Source organism: Oryctolagus cuniculus, chromosome 17 (genome assembly GCF_964237555.1).
Source record: "Oryctolagus cuniculus chromosome 17, mOryCun1.1, whole genome shotgun sequence".
NCBI lineage: Eukaryota > Metazoa > Chordata > Mammalia > Lagomorpha > Leporidae > Oryctolagus > Oryctolagus cuniculus.
The window spans coordinates 53697645-53715742 of NC_091448.1; the positions used below are offsets into that span (position 1 = coordinate 53697645).

Here is an 18098-nt window from a genome sequence, read left to right on the forward strand (position 1 = left end):
TCCTTGGGCCCCTGCACCCATGTGGGAGACCTGGAAGGAGCTCCTAGCTCCTGTCTTTGGACCAGTACCACTATGGCCATCTGGGGAATGGAACAGTGGATGGAAGACCTCTTCTGTCTGTCTGTCTCTCTCTCTCTCTGCCTCTGTAACTCTGCGTTTCAAATAAATAAATAAATCTTTTTAAAAAAATGTAAATAGTCTAAAGTCTGCAATTAAAAACTATCAGGCAGGATTTTCTTAAAGAAGAAAACATGACTGCGTTTTCTTAAACTCATTTCATAAATCACAGATAGTTTAAGAAAGCTGGGTGGTTATATTAACATCACATCAAATAGACTTCTAGTGAGTGAGTACATAGAGAGATTAAACTTTTCATCATGATTAAAGAAAATGTGACAAATATGGAAAATTGCCCAATGTTTAAAAGTTAAGGAATCTATCTTTAAACTCACATGACACAGACAAAATCACAACAGGCAGTAGAGAGTATACGGAACTGAATTATAATGATGACTTCTGTAGACTGGGCATTTGTGCGCCCTCAAAATTTGTATGTTGAAGCCCTATCCCCCATGTGCCAGCATTTGGGAGTGTCACCTGTGGGAGGCAATCGGCTTCTAAGGATGGAGCCCTCGTCAATTAAAGACTCTCAGCCCACGACCGCAATGTGCACCCTTATGAAAGAGGCCTTGGGGAGTTCTCTCCTTTGTTTGGGACTCCAGCAAAAGAAGTCTACATACCAGGACGCAGGCCCTCACCAGACACCGAATCTGCCAGCACCATGATCTTGGACTGCCAGCCTCCATAAGTAGCCATGTAGCTCCTGGTGTTCTGTTACAGCGGCCTGGATGGGAGATGTCAGCAACCCGACAGAAAAACAGTGTGGGCTGCCCCCAAAGCTGTACTTAGAAGTTTGTGCTCTATATGCATATGTTAGGAAAGGAGAAAGATGCAAACTCAACACTCAGATGAAGGGAGACAATCAAAGTCGTCCCAACAAATGCTGAAAAAGGATTTCACTACACGTCTATTCATGACACAAATTCTCAGCCAAACAGGAAAGAAAGGGAACTTCTTCGCCCTGATAAAAGACGTGTCTGAAAAACTTGGAGCTAACGTCATATTTACCAAACACGGAGTACGTGTCGTCTAGGATAAAGGCTAAGATACACGCTCTGATAGCTTTTATTGAGTGTTTTATCAGAAGCCCCACGATATACAAGAAGGTAAGGAGGCGGGGGGGGCGGGGAAGACAAAAAGATTTGAAAGTCAGATGTGAAACTGTATATTTGCAGATGACGTGACTGTGTGCGTGGAAAAACACGGAATCTTTCCATGCAGATAAAAAGGCAACGCTAAAAGGCACTCTATTTTTTCAAGGCAATGCCTTTTTCTAGCTTATAACAAACAACAGACAAAAAGTAGAAAACAATATCCATTGTAATACCATCAAAAATAACATAAAATGCTTAGAAATTAATCTAACAGAAGACGTGTAAGGCCTTGGATATCGGATTACCCCTTTGCTAAGGTCTCCTGATGCCCCAAACTCAAAACCTCTCATTAGGTTTCCCCACTCTGTTCTTCAAAGTTCTCTGTCTCAGGCTTTAACAATGGGTCTGATCTCTCTCTCTCTCTCTCTCTCTCTCTCTATATATATATATATATAGTGGTGGAATGAGAAGGCCATGCCAAGATGACTGCTGACAATGGAGCCTGTCTGGCAACAGGCTATGATTGGTTAGGGCATAGACCACCCCTGGACTGGATTGGCTGCCTTGGCTATACAAGCTGCTGTACCAACTGAAATAAATGAGCCTGCGGGCTGCTTGCCTCTGGCCCACTTTCACCCGACTCCCGGGGTCTGTGTGGTGACTCCACACCTCTTGCCCCCACCACGCTCCTCCTCTCAGAAGAAATGAATATATATATATGACATGATAAAGAAAAAAACAAAGTCAGAGGTGTTAATAAAAATTCAAGATTTATTATAAATACATAGTAATCAAGAGAGAGAGGGAGGGAGACAGATATCATTTATTTGCTGGTTCACTTAAGCCAACAGCCAGGAACCCCTCCCCCTCTCTCCGTCATTTTGCTTTTCAAATAGGTAAGTCTTTTCTTAAAAAAAGAAAAGAGGGGTTGCGGTGCAGTGGTTAAGCTGCTGCCTGCAGTGCTGGCATCGCACATGGGCACCAGTTCACATCCCAGCTGCTCCACTTCTGATCCAGCTCCCTGCTAATGCACCTGGGAAAGCAGTGGAAGATGGCCCAAGTGCTTGGGCTCCTGCACCGGTGTGGGAGACCTGGAAGAAGCCCCTGGATTCAGCCTGGCCTTGCCCTGGCCATTGCAGTCATTGGGGAGTAAACCAATGGATGGAAGATCAATCGATCTCTCTAATTTTGCCTTTCAAATAAAGAAAAAAATCTTTAAAAAAGAAACAAAATGACACTGGTCAGACATCATCCACATAGAATGTTCTGGGGCAGGCATTGCAGTGCACCGGGTATTGGATAAAGACACACAGATCGATGGTATAAAACACTGATTCTGGGCTGGTGCTGTGGCAGAGCAGGTAAAAGCCTCCACCTGCAGTGCTGGCATCCCATATGGGCGCCGGTTCTAGTCCCAGCTGCTCCACTTCCGATCCAGATCTCTGCTATGGCCTGGGAAAGCAGCAGAAGATGGCCCAAGTCCTTGGGCCCCTGCCCCCACGTGGGAGACCTGGAGGAAACTCTTGGCCCTGGATCAGTGCAGCTCTGGCCATTGCGGCCAGTTGGGGAGTGAACCAGCAGAAGGAAGACCTCTCTCTGTGTGTAACTCTGACTTTCAAATAAATAAATCAATCTTAAAAAAAACAAACAAACAAAAAAAAAAACAAAAAACACTGAGTCCAGAGACAGTGGGTGTTTGTGTACATACACACTCAATTCTCAACACTGGTACCAAAAGAGACAATCAAAGAAAGAAGTCTTTTAAAGATTTATTTTTCATTTTTTAAAAAGATTTTATTTATTTGAAAGGCAGAGTGACAGAGAGGGAGACACAGATAGAGAGACAGGGAGATATCTTCAATCCGTTGGTTCACTCCCCAAAAGGCTGCGAAGGCCAGCGTGGGGCCAGGCTGAAGCTGGGAAGCTAGAACTCCATCCAGGTCTCCCACGTGGGTGTCAGGGGTCCAAGTACTCAGGCCATCTGCTGCTGCTTTCCTAAGTGCATCAGCACAGACCTTGATGCGGAGCAGAGCAGCCAGGACTCAAACTGGCGCTCTGATTTGGGATGCCAGCATCGCAGGCAGCAGCTTAACCCCCTGCACCAATGCTGGCCTCGGATTTATTTATTTACTTATGTGTGCATGCATCTATTTGAAAAGCTAAGTGACAGAGAGGGAGAGACATGGAGAGAGAGATCTCTTCCATCTGCTGATTCACTCCTCAAATAGCTGCAATAGCCAAGCCCAGGCCAGGCTGATATCAAGAGCCAGGAACCCCATCCCCCTCTTCCGTCACTCTTATTTTCAAATATGTAAGTAAGTAAGTAAGTAAATCTTTTTTTTTTTTTAAATCAAGTTGGTCAGACATCAAAACAACATGTTCTGGGGCAGGTGCTATGGCCTAGTGGGTTAAACTGCCACTGGGGATGCTACATCCTCTATCTGAGTGCTGGCTGCTGTGCTTCAGATCCAGCTCCCTGTTAGTGCGCCTGGGAGGCAGCAGACGACGGCTCAAGTAGCTGAGTCCCTGCCACCCACATGGGAGACCCAGACGGAGTTCCAGGCTCCTGGTTTTGGCTCAGCCCAGCTGAGGCTGTTGTGGACATTTGGGGAGTGAACCAGCAAGTAGAAGACTGAAAGAGCGCTCTCACCCGCTGGTTCACTTGTACCAAGTGCCTGCAGCGGCTGGGGCTGTCTCTCTCTCTCATTCTCTCACTTCTCTGCCTTTCAAATAAATAAATTTTAACAAATTATAAAAATGAAAGCATTTCTGTTCATTCAAAGATATAAGTTAAAAATGAACCACAGACAGGTTAAAAAAATATTTGCAAGGGCATATATCAAAGTATTTGTATCCCGAATATGTTAAGAATGCCTACCTATGGACAACTAAAAGACAAACAACGTTATTCCAAAGCAGGCAAAGGGTATGAACAGATGTTTGGCAAAAGAAGATCCACAAATGGCCAATAAGCACATGAAAAGGAGCTCAGTGTCACTGGTCATCAGGGAAATGCAAATTTAGCCACAGGGAGACACTATGTCACACTCCCCAAAACGCTAGAGTGAACTCTGATCCCACACAAAGGGCACTGGAGGAGCGTTGATCTGTTTCTGTCAGGTTAACCACGTCACCAGCCTCTTCCCCAGAAAGCTCCCTTCTGAGTACTTCCCAGACAGAAATAAAAACATACTTCTCGAAAAGACCTGCATAAAAACACTCATAGTCACACCGTTCGTAAGAACCCCAAACTAGAAACAACAGCCATCATCAGAACAGACAGGCCCTGTAAAACGGGAATACTCCAGTAATATGAAAACAATGAGCCGGGGTGGGCCCTTACCCTGGTGGTGGGCACGCTGGCTAAGTCTCCGCCCCACGTTGGAGGACCTGCGCTGGATACCCAGCTCTGCCTCCCGACTCCTAAGACTGGGGTTCCTGCCGCCCACGAGAGAGGCTGGGCTGGGTTCCCACACCCCAGCCCCAGCCGCTGCAGGCACTTGGTACAAGTGAACCAGCGGGTGAGAGCGCTCTTTCTGCCTCTCAAGTAAATGAACAGAGCCGCCTACAAATGCTGCAAACGGGAGGTTAAGGGCCATGCTGGTGAGGAATGGGAAGAGCAGAGCCGTGGGAAAAGTCGGAATATTTCAGAACACAGGTGCAACTCTGGGCGGGCCGGGCCGTTCTGATGGGGTCTCAGAGGAAAACGAGGAGCAGTGTATGGGAAACTGGAGTGAAGGGCATCCTTGTCATTCAGCTGCACAGAACCTGGCGGAATTCCGTCTGGGCCCCAGCACTTTGGGGAAGGCAGAACTGAAGGGCGATGAACTAGGCTGTCTCGCAGAAGCAGCAGCTATGCAGCAAAGCACTCGGGGTGCAGCTGATGACAGCAGAGAGGTGACTGAAAGACAGAAGTTGCGATTCAAAAGCAAACAGAGGGGCTGCGCCGTGGCATAGCGGACGAAGCTGCCTACTGCAGTGCTGGCATTCCCTAAAGGCGCCAGATCGAGTCCCGGCTGCTCCACTTCCGATCCAGCTCTCTGCAATGGCCTGGGAAAGCAGTAGAAGATGGCCCAAGTCCTTGGGCCCCTGCACCTGCGTGGGAGACCCGGAAGAAGCTTCTGGCTCCTGGCTTCAGATCAGTGCAAAGCAGAGTGGTAAGATATGGGAAATTCACAGCCTGACCATGAAAAGAGTGAAGAAAAGAAACAACAACCCACAATTTCGGAAGAGAAGCAGATGGGGGTACGAGGGAGCCTGGTACTATTTACCAAGACCATGGGAGAAACACATTTCCGAGATCTGCGAGGTGTCCCCCTGCCCCGAGCTGCCTCAGGCCTCTGCTCCCCGCATTCTGGCGCAGTGCTGCTCACTCACGGCAGCTGCGGTTCAAATGCCCCCCGCGCAGCAGGACACAGCTCCAGAAGGTACAGCCAGCAGGGCTCGGCACTGTCCACGTGGTGCTGTCTGCGGCCCACAGGATGCAAGAGCTCTGAGGGCACGGCCACCTGCACCCACACCTCAGGGGATGTGCACGTGTCTGAGAGCTTAATCCCCAAATCTGTAAGTTGAGGGTATTTGCATTGGGAAGTGGGATCTTTAGGAAGTAATCAGGGTTGGACAAGAACAGGAAGCCACCGCGTCCAGGAGGGCAGTAAGGGCTGCACAAGGGGAGGAAGGGAGACCCGAGCCTGCGTGCTTGCTCTGTCTCGCCACACGGTGCCTTCCACCACGTTCCGAAGCAGCGGGCAGGCCCTCACCAGATGCAGCCCCTGGGTCTTGGTTATCCCAGCTTCCAGAACTGTGTGAGAAGTAAATTTGCTTTCTTTATAAATCACCCAGTCTCTGATTTTATGGTGCAGCAGCAGAAGATGGAATAAGACAGCTCCCTTCTAAGATGGGACATAAACACAGATCCTTTCCATCCAATTGCAATACGTAAGCCCGCCCAGCCAACAGGGTATCAAAGGGGCTCTTCCAAGTCAATGTATGGCTTTCAGTCATAATTTCAAAAGGTGACGAAACACTCATTCCATAGTTGCTGATGGCAGGCTACTCAGAATGCTTCTCTATTTCTAGATAGCGGATTCCTCCCTCCACTTATCACTTTCATCCTTTTATATCATGTCCGTAATCGAAACACCGTCAATCATGATTGCTTCCTGGATTTTGAAACAGGTTGTCAGATTGTCTTTTTAAGAGGTTTATATGGCCACTGTTGGTTGCTTTAGTGGCATTTATTCCACTTGTCGGTCATGCTGTCCTCAGAGGGAGATTGCCAAGGCTGGGGAGGTGAGGGGAATCCCCACCTTGCAGACCCTGCTCCCAGTTCTGAAGGTGGGAATTCCGCCCACGCTCACCGGGAACCCAAAATAACCACAGGTTTGGAGTGTAGACTGTGACACAGTCCACAGAGTATTTCAGGTTCCCGGTAGTCCAGTCTCCTAAGAGCAAGTGACACCTCGCCTCCTGGTAGGTATTCACATCCGGTTCTGAGAAGGGGCTCACATTTTCTAGCCTTTCTTAAATCTGAGACAGCACGTGCCATTCCAGCATGGAATGGGGAAAACAAACCACGTAGAGATAGCACAAAACCAACAGAATCAAAAGCATGCAAGTCCTGTGTGGTACTGAACTATCTGACTCCAATGGTGCTTCAAACTGTTTCTTTCTATTCCCTATTACAACCTCAGTGAACTTTTATAGCAAGGCAGACTGTGCCTTTTTATGCCTTCGGATGGATGTGGTCTTCTCTGGGCACATAATGGACAGTTGTGCTTCCAAAGTGATTCCTTGTATATCGCTAAGCCTTTCGCTTACACTGCCCAAAACATGGGAAGACAGATGTTTAAAACACACACACACACACACACACACACACACACACACCAGTGGCTGGAGGGTATTCCTTGAAACTTGCTCCATTCCCTGCAGCTGAAACCACATCCAAAATTATCAATGTAAACAAGAGGTGGCACAGCAGGTTAGGCTGCCGCCTTGGATGCAGACATCCTATATGCACTGGAGCACCAGTTCGAGTCCTGGCTGCTCCACTTCCAATCCAGCTCCCTGCGAATGTGCCTGGGAAAGCAGTAGAAGATGGTCTGAGTGGATGGGGCCCTGCCACCTACTTGGGAGACCTGGAGTTCCTGCTCCTGGCTGCAGCCTGACCCAGCCCCGGCTATTGCAGACACTTGGGGGGCGAACCAGAAGACGGAAGATCTCTCTATCTGTCTCTCCCTCTCTTTAATTCTGCCTTTGAACTAAGTAAGTCTTAAAAATAAACAATGAAAATTAAAAATGCGGGGGGATAGGGAGGATGGCTTGACCTCAACTAAAAATGTCCACTAGGGAGATGGGTCAAACATTACAGGACAAGGGAACAGAAGGAAACACCCACTTGTGACTGAGCACATGGACATCATCACTCACCCATGGGACTCCCAGGCAGGGCAGTCCGCAGTCCCTGTGGCCAGAGGACGCTCCATGGCTAAGAAAAACATTCCCTGGCCACACTGCCTACCCCGTATACATGGGGGGGGGGGATGCCCTTCCTCCTTCCCTGAGCAGACCCCAAGACCTGGCATCTGGGCCTTGTGTGTGAGACAGATGCACACAATCACACAGAACCCTTTCTCGTGTGTCATGACAGACATGATCTGTGTGTGAAAACAAGCAAAGAGAAAACGGGTATAAATAAAAAGAGCCCGGGGCTGGTGTTGTGGCATATTGGGTAAAGTCACCACCTGCCATGCCGGCACCCCATATGGGTGCTGGTGTGAGTTCCAGCTGTTCCACATCTGATCCAGCTCTGCTGTGGCCTGGGAAAGCAGTGGAAGATGGCCCAAGTCCTTGGGCCCCTGCACCCGTGTGGGAGACCTGGAAGAAGCTCCTGGCTCCTGACTTTGGATCAGCCCAGCTCCAGCCATTGCAGCCATCTGGGGAATGTGGATGGAAGATCTTTCTCTCTGCCTCTGCCTCTCTGTAATTCAGCCTTTCAAATAAAATAAATAAATCTTTAAAAAGTAAGTAAATAAATAAATAGCTCAAAACAAAGGAATATCTGAGAAGTAGTCAAAAGACTGACTGCTTCCTTTGTCCCTTTGCCCTGGAAAATGGAATTTCTCCAAGAAAGGGAGAATCCTTGAAAAAAAGAGATGATTGGTTCCCATTTTAAAAACAAATTTCAAGAGGACACTAAATCAATGCAATAAGAACAGAAAACCACAAGAAAAGAATGGTTTATGATGACAAAAGACACTGTATGTACAGAAGTAAAACTGCCGAAGTAAAAACTACAGTGAAGGTAGGTATTTTTTTAAAGAATTATTTTTATTTATTTGAAAGGCAAAGTTATATAGAGAGGTCAGTCTTCCAATAGCTGGTTCACTTCTCAACTGGCCATCAGGACCAGAGCTGGGCTGACCTGAAGCCAGGAGCTTCTTCCAGGTCTCCCATGTGGGTGCAGGAACCCAAGCACTTGGGCCATCTTCTACTGCTTTCCCAGGCAGGGGGCTGGAAGGGGAGTGGAGCAGCTGGAACTCGAATCGGCACCCATGTGGGATGCCGGTAGGGCAGACAGCGGCTTAACCTGCTATGCCACAGCGCCGGCCCCAGAGGTGGGTATTTGGCACCATTGTTAAGATACTACTACATTGGTGTGCCTGGGTTTTCATCCCAGCTCCTGCTCCGCATTTCAGCTTCTGGTTCAAGCACACCTGGGAGGCAGCAGGTGACGGCTCAAGTAGCTGAGTCCCTGCCACCCACAGGGGAGACCCAGACTGAGGTCCCTGCCGCCTGCTTCAGCCTGGCCCAGACCTGGCTGCCGTGAGCACTTGGGGAGTGAACCAACGGGAGGGAGATCATCACACTCTCCTTCTCACTCTCCTGCCTCTCAAATAACACATTTAAAAAAGAAACCGCAATGAAGGCAATTAAACAGATTGCGAACCAGATACTGATTTAGAAACAACCTTGAATAACCTCTCAAAGGTCAGAGGAAAAAGGTTAGAGCCGACAAAATACAAGAGGAAAAAGCAAAAAAAGCCAGAAACAAACAGGAATAAAGATCTAGTAAAACAGGAGGAGAAGCAGTGACTGGTTAACAGGAAGCTTTCCTAGGACTGATAAAATACTTGACTCTTCATGTTAAAGGGAACAAAACAAAATCCCTCCCTAAGCTCCTGGCAATATTAATGAAAAGGATCTAGAAATATTCAGATCTCATGAAATTCCTGCATTTCAGAATAAAGAAAAAGTAGCAAACATTCAAAAGGCAGGCAAAAGAGAGAGAGTTTACCAGCGAAGGAAGACAGCGAAACCGGCATCAGAATTGTTCCTGGGTAACCGGGATACCAGAAGACGACGGAGCCGGAAAGGTGTGAGGACGAAGGCTGTGATGTAAGAACGTCACACACAGCCACGCGATGGTGGATGCTCTCCAGTAAGACGCACACCCTGGGCGGGCGTCGTGCTGCAGGTGGAGACATCACGTGAGACACCCACATCCCATATATCTCAGTGCTGCTTTGCGCTCCGGGCACTCCTTTTCCAACCAAGCCCATTGTGAATGCATCATGCTGGGAGGCTTGGTTCCCTAGGAGACCCAGACTGAAGTCCTGACTCCTGGCTTTGGCCTGTCCTAGCCTAGCCGTAGCTGTTGCGGGCATCTGGGGAGTGAACCAGCAGATGGGAGATTGCTGTCTTTTTCCACCTTTCTCTCTCTCTGTCACTCTGCCTTACACATACATAAACAAATCCTAACAAAACAAAGAGTCCTAATGAGGCAGGCGAGCGGAGAACACTCACCTACGTTGTTAAGTAGGAAGGCAGGTCATGGAAATTAAGAGTGTTCAATGAAACCAAACCATATAGGCTTAGAGCATCACAGGACAGCACTCACATCTCTGACCTCTGAAGCCGCAGCAGGCAGGTGTCTGGCCAGCATTCCCCCACCCCCTCCCCCGCCAGCTAACATTCAGCCCCTTTTTGTCTCTCTTCCCACGCTGCAGTGAGGTTTGCGATATCATTCATGACATCTAAGGATTGTTTCCAATCTTAGCGATCATCTCCCATCTGCTGGTTCACTCCCCAGATGCGAGGCCGAGAGCATGGACGCTCCCAGCCATGAGCTCCATTTGCAGAAAGCACGCCTGCGCATTCAGAGCTGGCCGGAAATCCAAGTCGTCACATGAACTGGTCTAAGTGCACATGTGCGTATACGTCTATAACCGCTGTCACACATTTGACTTATTTATTTGAAAGGCAGAGAGACAGAGATGGCACAGAAAGATCTTCCATCTATTAGTTCATTCTCCAAATGCCTGCAACAGCTAGAGCTGGGCCAGGCTGAAGCCAGGAGCCCAGAACCCAATCTGAGTCTCCCACGGGGGTGGCAGAGACCCAGCTGCTTGCTGCCTCTCTGTGTGCACATTAGTGGGAAGCTGGGATTGAAAGCAAAGCTAGGACTTGAACTCAGGTACTCAAATATGGGATGCAGGGGGTCTTTACTGCTGTGCCAAATTTACCCCTGAACTATTTTTGCCTGTTTCCACACACAAACACATGACATATTAGAAAACCTATTTTAGCTTTTTTTATCTCTTAGAGCTGGGGGACGTAGCCTGCGCTCTTCTGCTCCGCTGCCCTCAGCTCCCGGCTACAGCTGACGCCATGGGTTTCGGAGACCTGAAAAGCCCCGCCGGCCTACAGGTGTTCAACGATTACCTGGCAGACAAGAGCTACATCGAGGGGTATGTGCCGTCCCAGGCAGATGTGGCAGGATTCGAAGCCGTCTCCGGCCCGCCGCCTGCCGACTTGTGTCATGCCCTACGCTGGTATAATCACATCAAGTCCTACGAGAAGGAGAAGGCCAGCTTGCCAGGAATAAAAAAAGCTTTGGGCAAGTATGGCCCTGCGGATGTGGAAGACACCACAGGAAGCGGAGCCACAGTTAGTAAAGATGACGATGACATTGACCTCTTTGGATCCGATGAGGAGGAGGAAAGTGAAGAGGCAAAGAGGTTAAGGGAAGAACGACTTGCACAGTATGAGTCAAAGAAAGCCAAAAAACCTGCACTTGTTGCCAAGTCTTCCATCTTACTAGATGTGAAACCCTGGGATGACGAAACAGATATGGTAAAATTGGAGGAGTGTGTCAGAAGCATTCAAGCAGATGGCTTGGTCTGGGGCTCCTCTAAACTAGTTCCAGTGGGGTATGGAATTAAGAAGCTTCAAATACAGTGTGTAGTTGAGGATGACAAAGCTGGAACAGATATGCTGGAGGAGCAGATCACGGCTTTTGAGGACTATGTGCAATCCATGGATGTGGCTGCTTTCAACAAGATCTAAAATCCATCCTGGATTGTTTCACTTAAATAAAAGCTTGAAAGATAAAAAAAAAAAAAAAAAAAAAAGAAAACCTATTTTATATTACATAATATTTTAACATATATATATAACATGCATATACAAGAAACTTAGAAAAATAATTCAGGAGAAATCACATTATAATATCCTCAAAGTATGTATATAACTCAAGTACCATTTCTGGAAAAAAAATAAAGTTATGGGGCCGGTGCTATGGCACAGTGGGTTAAAGCCCCAGTATCCCATATGGATGCCGGTTCTGGTCCTGGCTGCTCCACTTGCAATCCAGCTCTCTGCTATGGCTTGGGAAAGCAGTGGAAGATGGCCCATGTGCTTGGGCCCCCGCACCTGTGTGGGAGACCTGGAAGAAGCTCCTGGCTCCTGGCTTCAGATCAGCTCAGCTCCAGCCATTGTGGTCATTTGGAGAGTGAACCAGCAGATGGAAGACCTCTCTCTCTGGCTCTACTTCTCTGTGTAACTCTTTCAAATAAATAAAAATAAATCTCTAAAAAAAAAAAAAAAGTTGCTTGATGTATTTTCAATGGACAGGCATTTGGTGCAGCAGCTTAAGTTATCACTCCAGGAGTGGAGTGGTTGGTCTGAGTTGAGGTTACTCCTCTTCCAATCCAGCTTCCTGCTCATGCATGTCCTGGGAGGCAGCAAATGATGGCCTAAGTACCTGGGTCCCTGCCACCCACGTGGGAGACCTGGACTGAGTTCCCAGCTGCTAGCTCCATCCTTGCTCAGCCATGGCTATTGCAGGATTTCGGGGAGTGAACCAGTGGATGAAAGGTCCCTGTCTCCCCTCTTTCAAACAAAATAAAAATAAGTAAAGTAGTAAAAGCTCATTGATCAAACAACAACAAAAATTCACGGAACATTAGAACAATTAGGCATTTCAAATGCCTAAAAATACATTTTAAAAATGTATTTTCGAGCAATGAGGAAATAAATGGAAAAGAGGAAATTAAAATTTATTGAGTTACTATAAATAATATAAAATGACAAATCATGGTAAGTAATGAGTTCATTAAACATAAACCTATATATTTTTGTAAAACTTAATATTAAACTTTTAACCTTTTTTGTTGTGAAACATAACTCATAAGTGAAAGTACAAAAAAATACACATACTTTGTATACATTCAATGAATTGTCACGAAGTGAATACCCATTTAATTATGACCTCAGTCAAGATAAAGGAGACCACAAAAACTTCAGTGCCTCATGTCCCCATCTAATCACTCCCTTCTCCCACTTCCTCACAAAGTAATTAGCATACTGACTTCTAATAATCAGGTGCAAACTCTTTGATGAAGTTTTATTATCCATAAAAAAGTATTCTCAGTATTTAGCTACAAGTGATTCGGGGGAGGACCACCAGTCAATGTAAGAACCACTGGACGAAGGCAGTTGGGAACCAGCATATGCGCAGTCTCCAAACATCACCTCATGGGTTACATCTCTACAGGACTTAACCCACAGCTAGTCTCATAACGTAATAAACAGAAATGTGCAGGATACAATCCAATGTTACTTGGTACACGGGGAATTAGAAGAACCTCAAATTACACGAGGAAAGACAATAGAGACATGTCAACGCCAAGACACAACAATTGTTGGGAATTAACTGACAAGGAAAGATTTTAAAGCGGCTACAATAAAAATGTTCCAGCAGGCAAAGCTGAACACTCTTGAAATAAATGCGGGGGCCCACGCTGTGGCGCAGAGGATTAAAGCCCTGGCCTGAAGCGCCAGCATCCCATAGGGGCACCGGTTCTAGTCCTGGCTGCTCCTCTTCCAGGCCAGCTCTCTGCTGTGGCCCGGGAGGGCAGTGGAGGATGGCCCAAGTGCTTGGGCCCTGCACCCCATGGGAGACCAGGAGGAAGCACCTGGCTTCTGGCTTCGGATCGGCGCAGCGCGCTGGCCATAGCGGCCATTTGGGGAGTGAACCAAAGGAAGGAAGACCTTTCTCTCTGTCTCTCTTCTGTCTAACTCTGCCTGTCAAAAAAAAAAAAAAAATGCAAATTTTGGAACTGAAAAATGCAGTAACCAAATTAGAAAATTCACTGGATGAGCTCAACAGCAGAACGGAGGTGGCAGAGGAAGGAGGCAGTGAATGGAAGACAGTTCAGTAAAAATTATCTAAACCCAAACAGGAAAGGGAAAAGCGGCTGGGGAAATAAGAATGGACAGAGCCTCTGGGAAAAGGTCAAACCCTCCCGTCACTGGAGTCCCAGAGGCAGGGAAAAGAACACAGGGCAGCAGAACAAAAACGTTTGAAGAAATAATGGCTGGAAATCCCCCAAATTTGGCCAAAAGCCTAAACTACAAATTTGAGAAGCTTAAGAAACCCCCCCAAAAAATGAAAAAAAAATGCACAGGCAGACACATTATCACCAAAACTGGACACTAAATGAACATGACAGACTAAGAAAATAATTATAGGGGAACGAACATTTCAAAGACGGCAGGTTTCTCATCAGACAGCACAGAGGCCAGAAGAAAGTGTAACACCTCTGAAGCGATGAAGGAGAGCGCTGGCCCCACAGAAGCCTGCACAGCAAAAATAGACGTCAAGAGTGAGGTGAGGGCTGGGTGTTCGGGTTAGCCTGTAAGATGCTGGTTACAGACACCCATATTCCACATCGGAGGTCCAGGGTTCTAGACCTTGGTCTTTGTCTAGCTTCCTGCTAATGTAGATACTACAAGGCGGTGATGGCTCAGATATGTGGGTTCCTGCCACCCCTGTGAGGGATGAGGGTTGAGCCCCTGGCCACTGACAGCACCCGGGAAGGGAACCAGGAAATGGGGGTTCTTGCTCTGTCTGCGTCTACGTGTCTCTTTCTACCTCCCTGCCTCTTATGAAGAAAAGAATAATGGAGGCAAAATGAAGACGTTCTCAGGTAACGTAGTACCAAGGACAAGTGTCTGCGAGCTGATCCGAATGAACTACTAAAGGAAGTGTTTCCGACAGAAGGGAAATGGTGTCAGTAGGAAACCCGGCACATCAGAAACCACAGAGATGTAACAGAAATGAATGTTACCTCTCTGGATAGGTACAACAGGGCTTCGAAACATTAGTGGAACATGAAATTAAAAATCAATTTACTTTGGTGGGAACAGAATTCTGAAATCCACGCATAGTTTTTTCATAGTTTGTATTTTTCATGGCCCCTTGGAAGATCCCTTGCACCTATCTGTCCCTTCACATATGTGAGGGATTGCTTTCAGGACACCTCCTGCCTCCCAAGGACACCAACATCTGTGGATGCTCAACTCCTTTAAGTAAAATGGCACAGGGGCTGGTGCTGTGGCGTAGCGGGTAAAGCCCGCTGCCTGCAGTGCTGGCATCCCATATGAGTGCCTGTTCAAGTCCTGGCTGCTCCACCTCCAATCCAGCTCTCTGCTATGGCCTGGGAAAGCAGAAGATGGCCCAAGTCCTTGGGCCCCTGCACTCGTGTGGGAGACCCAGAGGAAGCTCCTGGCTGCAGATTGGGGTGGCGCTGGCCATTGTGGCCATCTGGAGAATGAACCAGCAGGAAGAAGATCTTTCTCTCTGCCTCTCTGTAACTGCCTTTCAAAAAAAAAAACTTTAAAAAATAAAGTGGCACAGGTTTTACATATAACCTGTGCATAACCATCTGCATACTTTAACTCATCTTTAGATTACTTATAATACCTTATATAATATAAATGCTAAGGAGATAACTGTTGGATTATATTGCTCAGGGAATGTTGAGAAGAAAGTCTGTACGTGTTCAGCACAGGTGCCAATTTTTTGTAAAAAAAAAAAAAATTTTTTTTTCAACACAATTGGCTGAATCCGCAGATGCAGAATTGTGGAATAAGGAGTGTTGACTGTAATGGATTATCCTCCAGTTGACTTCTTCAATATTTGTTTGATGGTTGGAGGCAAAGCGTGCCTGGCTTTCAATATACAGGAGTGTAATGCATAATACAACTGCAAACATAAAAGGGACGAGGGCAAGGGGATATGGATGGTGGTCAGGTTTCTATACTTCATTTGAAGAAGAGTAAAAATACATATTCTAACTAGACTGTAGAATTTTAAATACACATACTGTCATCCCTAGAAACCACGAAAACCATTTAAAGAGATGCAGTAAAAAGCACAAGAAAAAGTAAAATAGGATACTGCAAAAGCTCCAGTGTGCGACACAATTTATTCAGCATCTCCAAGGGATCCGGTGGCGGCTGCGGGGGGCGGGGGGCTGAGAAGTGGGGGGTTGGTGTGCGACTGCATAAGAGTAGTCCCAGGCAGCCCTGCGGAGTGGCAGAACTGCTCTGTGTCCTGCTGTGTGGCAGCGGCTACGCACGACTACACAGGTGTCAAAACCCACACAAGGACACTCAGGTATTAATTTAAAAACTAAAATGCAAAAAAAGTAGAAGATGAACAGAAAGGTAGGGGTCACAGCAGACTCTCTGGGAATGCTAATTGTTAAAGAACAAGGGGAGTGAAGAAAAAAAAAAAAAAGGCAGCAAAGGAAGAAGGAAAACCAGACCCAGCCAGGAGAGGATGCCGTCGCAGAAGGCAGCACTGGGCAGGTGTGCAGAACAAGCGGTGTCCACAGGACCGGCAGTGGGCAGTCGGTGTTGACGGCGCCAAGGGCTGCTCTGGGTAGAGAGAGAAGGGTGGGGGGACAGCAGTGTGCCTCACTGGCAGGAGTGAACGCACGCCAAAATGTGCTGGACCGGACTAGTGCCTTACAAAAACAAAGCCATGATTTTTTAAAAATTTTATTTATTATTATTTTTTGACAGGCAGAGTTAGACAGTGAGAGAGAGAGACAGAGAGAAAGGTCTTCCTTTTTCTGTTGGTTCACCCCTCAATGGCCGCTACGGCTGGCGTGTTGGGGCCGGCGCGCTGCACTGATCCGAAGCCAGGAGCCAGGTGCTTCCTCCTGGTTTCCCATGCGGGTGCAGGGCTCAAGCACTTGGGCCATCCTCCACTGCACTCCCGGGCCACAGCAGAGAGCTGGCCTGGAAGAGGAGCAACCGGGACAGAATCCGGCACCCCGACTGGGACTAGAACCCGAGGTGCTGGTGCCGCAGGCAGAGGATTAGCCTAGTGAGCCGCAGCGCTGGCCAAAGCCATTATTTAAACCATAATGACCACTACTATTTGCCGAAAACTTGCCATGTGTTTCCCAATGTTGACTTATATACAATTACAGTTAAAGTTTAAAAAAATGCTTTCACGCCCCTTAGGATAAGTTATGCTATTTAAATCATTCACTTAAATATCAACAAACACAAGTAAACATTCTTTCTGTTTATAGCTCTTTGTGGCACTCAAAATATTCACATAAAAATCAAAACAAAACAAACTAAAATTCTGTTTGGCAACAATAATTTCACGTTGCCATGTGAAATAATTCAGGTTGCCATGTGAATTGCTTAAATGTGAATATGGTAAAGACAAAGGCAAGCACTCTTTAGGGTTCTGCTGTTCTTTATTCCAACTGTGGAGACGTCCCTTCAACAGTGCATGGGGTCTGGGGCAGGCTGTGTCTTCTCTCAGAAGCAAATACATCAGCACATATTGAGTGTACCTTTCTCTCTCATCCGCCAAGACCTACTGGGATCCAAGACAACTACCCCCACTGGGGATAGCATTGCATAGAAGACACAATACAGTGGCCACCCAAATGATCCAGAATATTCCTTTAATTTTAAAATTTAATTTATTTTTTTGCTTTGTTTGAAAGGTAGCAAGACAGAGATCTCCCATTTGCTGGTTCACTTTCCAAATGTCTACAACAGCCAGGGCTGGGCCAGGCTGAAGCCGGGAGCCAAAATCTCAATCTGGGTCTTCCACATGGTGGCAGAGACCCCAGTACTTCAGCCATCACCTGTTATCTCCCAGAGTGCACACTGAATCTAAGGCAGAGCTGGGACTTGAACTCAGGTAACCTGATATGCGGTACAAGTGTCCTAAGCAGGGTCCTAACTGCTATGCCCAATGCCTGCCCCTATTGTTTAAATATCATCATTCGTATCGAAACACAGAATCTAAAAACAGTCATCCAGAAACTCAAGGCACTCAGAAGATGACATCAACCCCTGTTTGAGGACCCAGAGTATTGCACACGATACCTCATCATGCATTAAACAGCCCTAGGACAGACAGAATAAACACTTCACCCATTTTCCCCTACTGTCAATAAAAAGTTTACCTTAAAAAATATAAGCCACACCAGAACCTTTGCTATGCAAGGTAACAATAATTGGGAAAAAAAAAAAAAAAAAAAAAAGGCAAAACACCCCAATCACTTTCCATTATTTTAGAAGACTGGAATCCTGGTGATAAGCGCTCAGCTCTGATTGAAATGATCTGCAGAGAGTCAACATGTGTTTCTTAGCAACCTGCACATATAAAAAGGCTACAAGATGCTGTATGATTCCAATTATATGACATTCTGCAAAAGGCAAACTACGGAGAGCGCAAAATGTTCACTGGTTGCCAGGAGTTAGGGGGTGGGGTAGGGG

The 18098-nt window shown here is 46.9% G+C and overlaps 1 protein-coding gene and 1 pseudogene across 1 annotated transcript in view; one reads left to right on the top strand and one right to left on the bottom strand.

Moving 5' to 3' along the window:
* Positions 1 to 18098, bottom strand: part of STX8 (syntaxin 8) — a 303428-nt gene that overhangs the window by 112972 nt on the left and 172358 nt on the right. The gene's annotated exons all lie outside the window — the stretch shown is intronic.
* Positions 10803 to 11634, top strand: LOC138842958 (elongation factor 1-beta pseudogene; annotated as a pseudogene).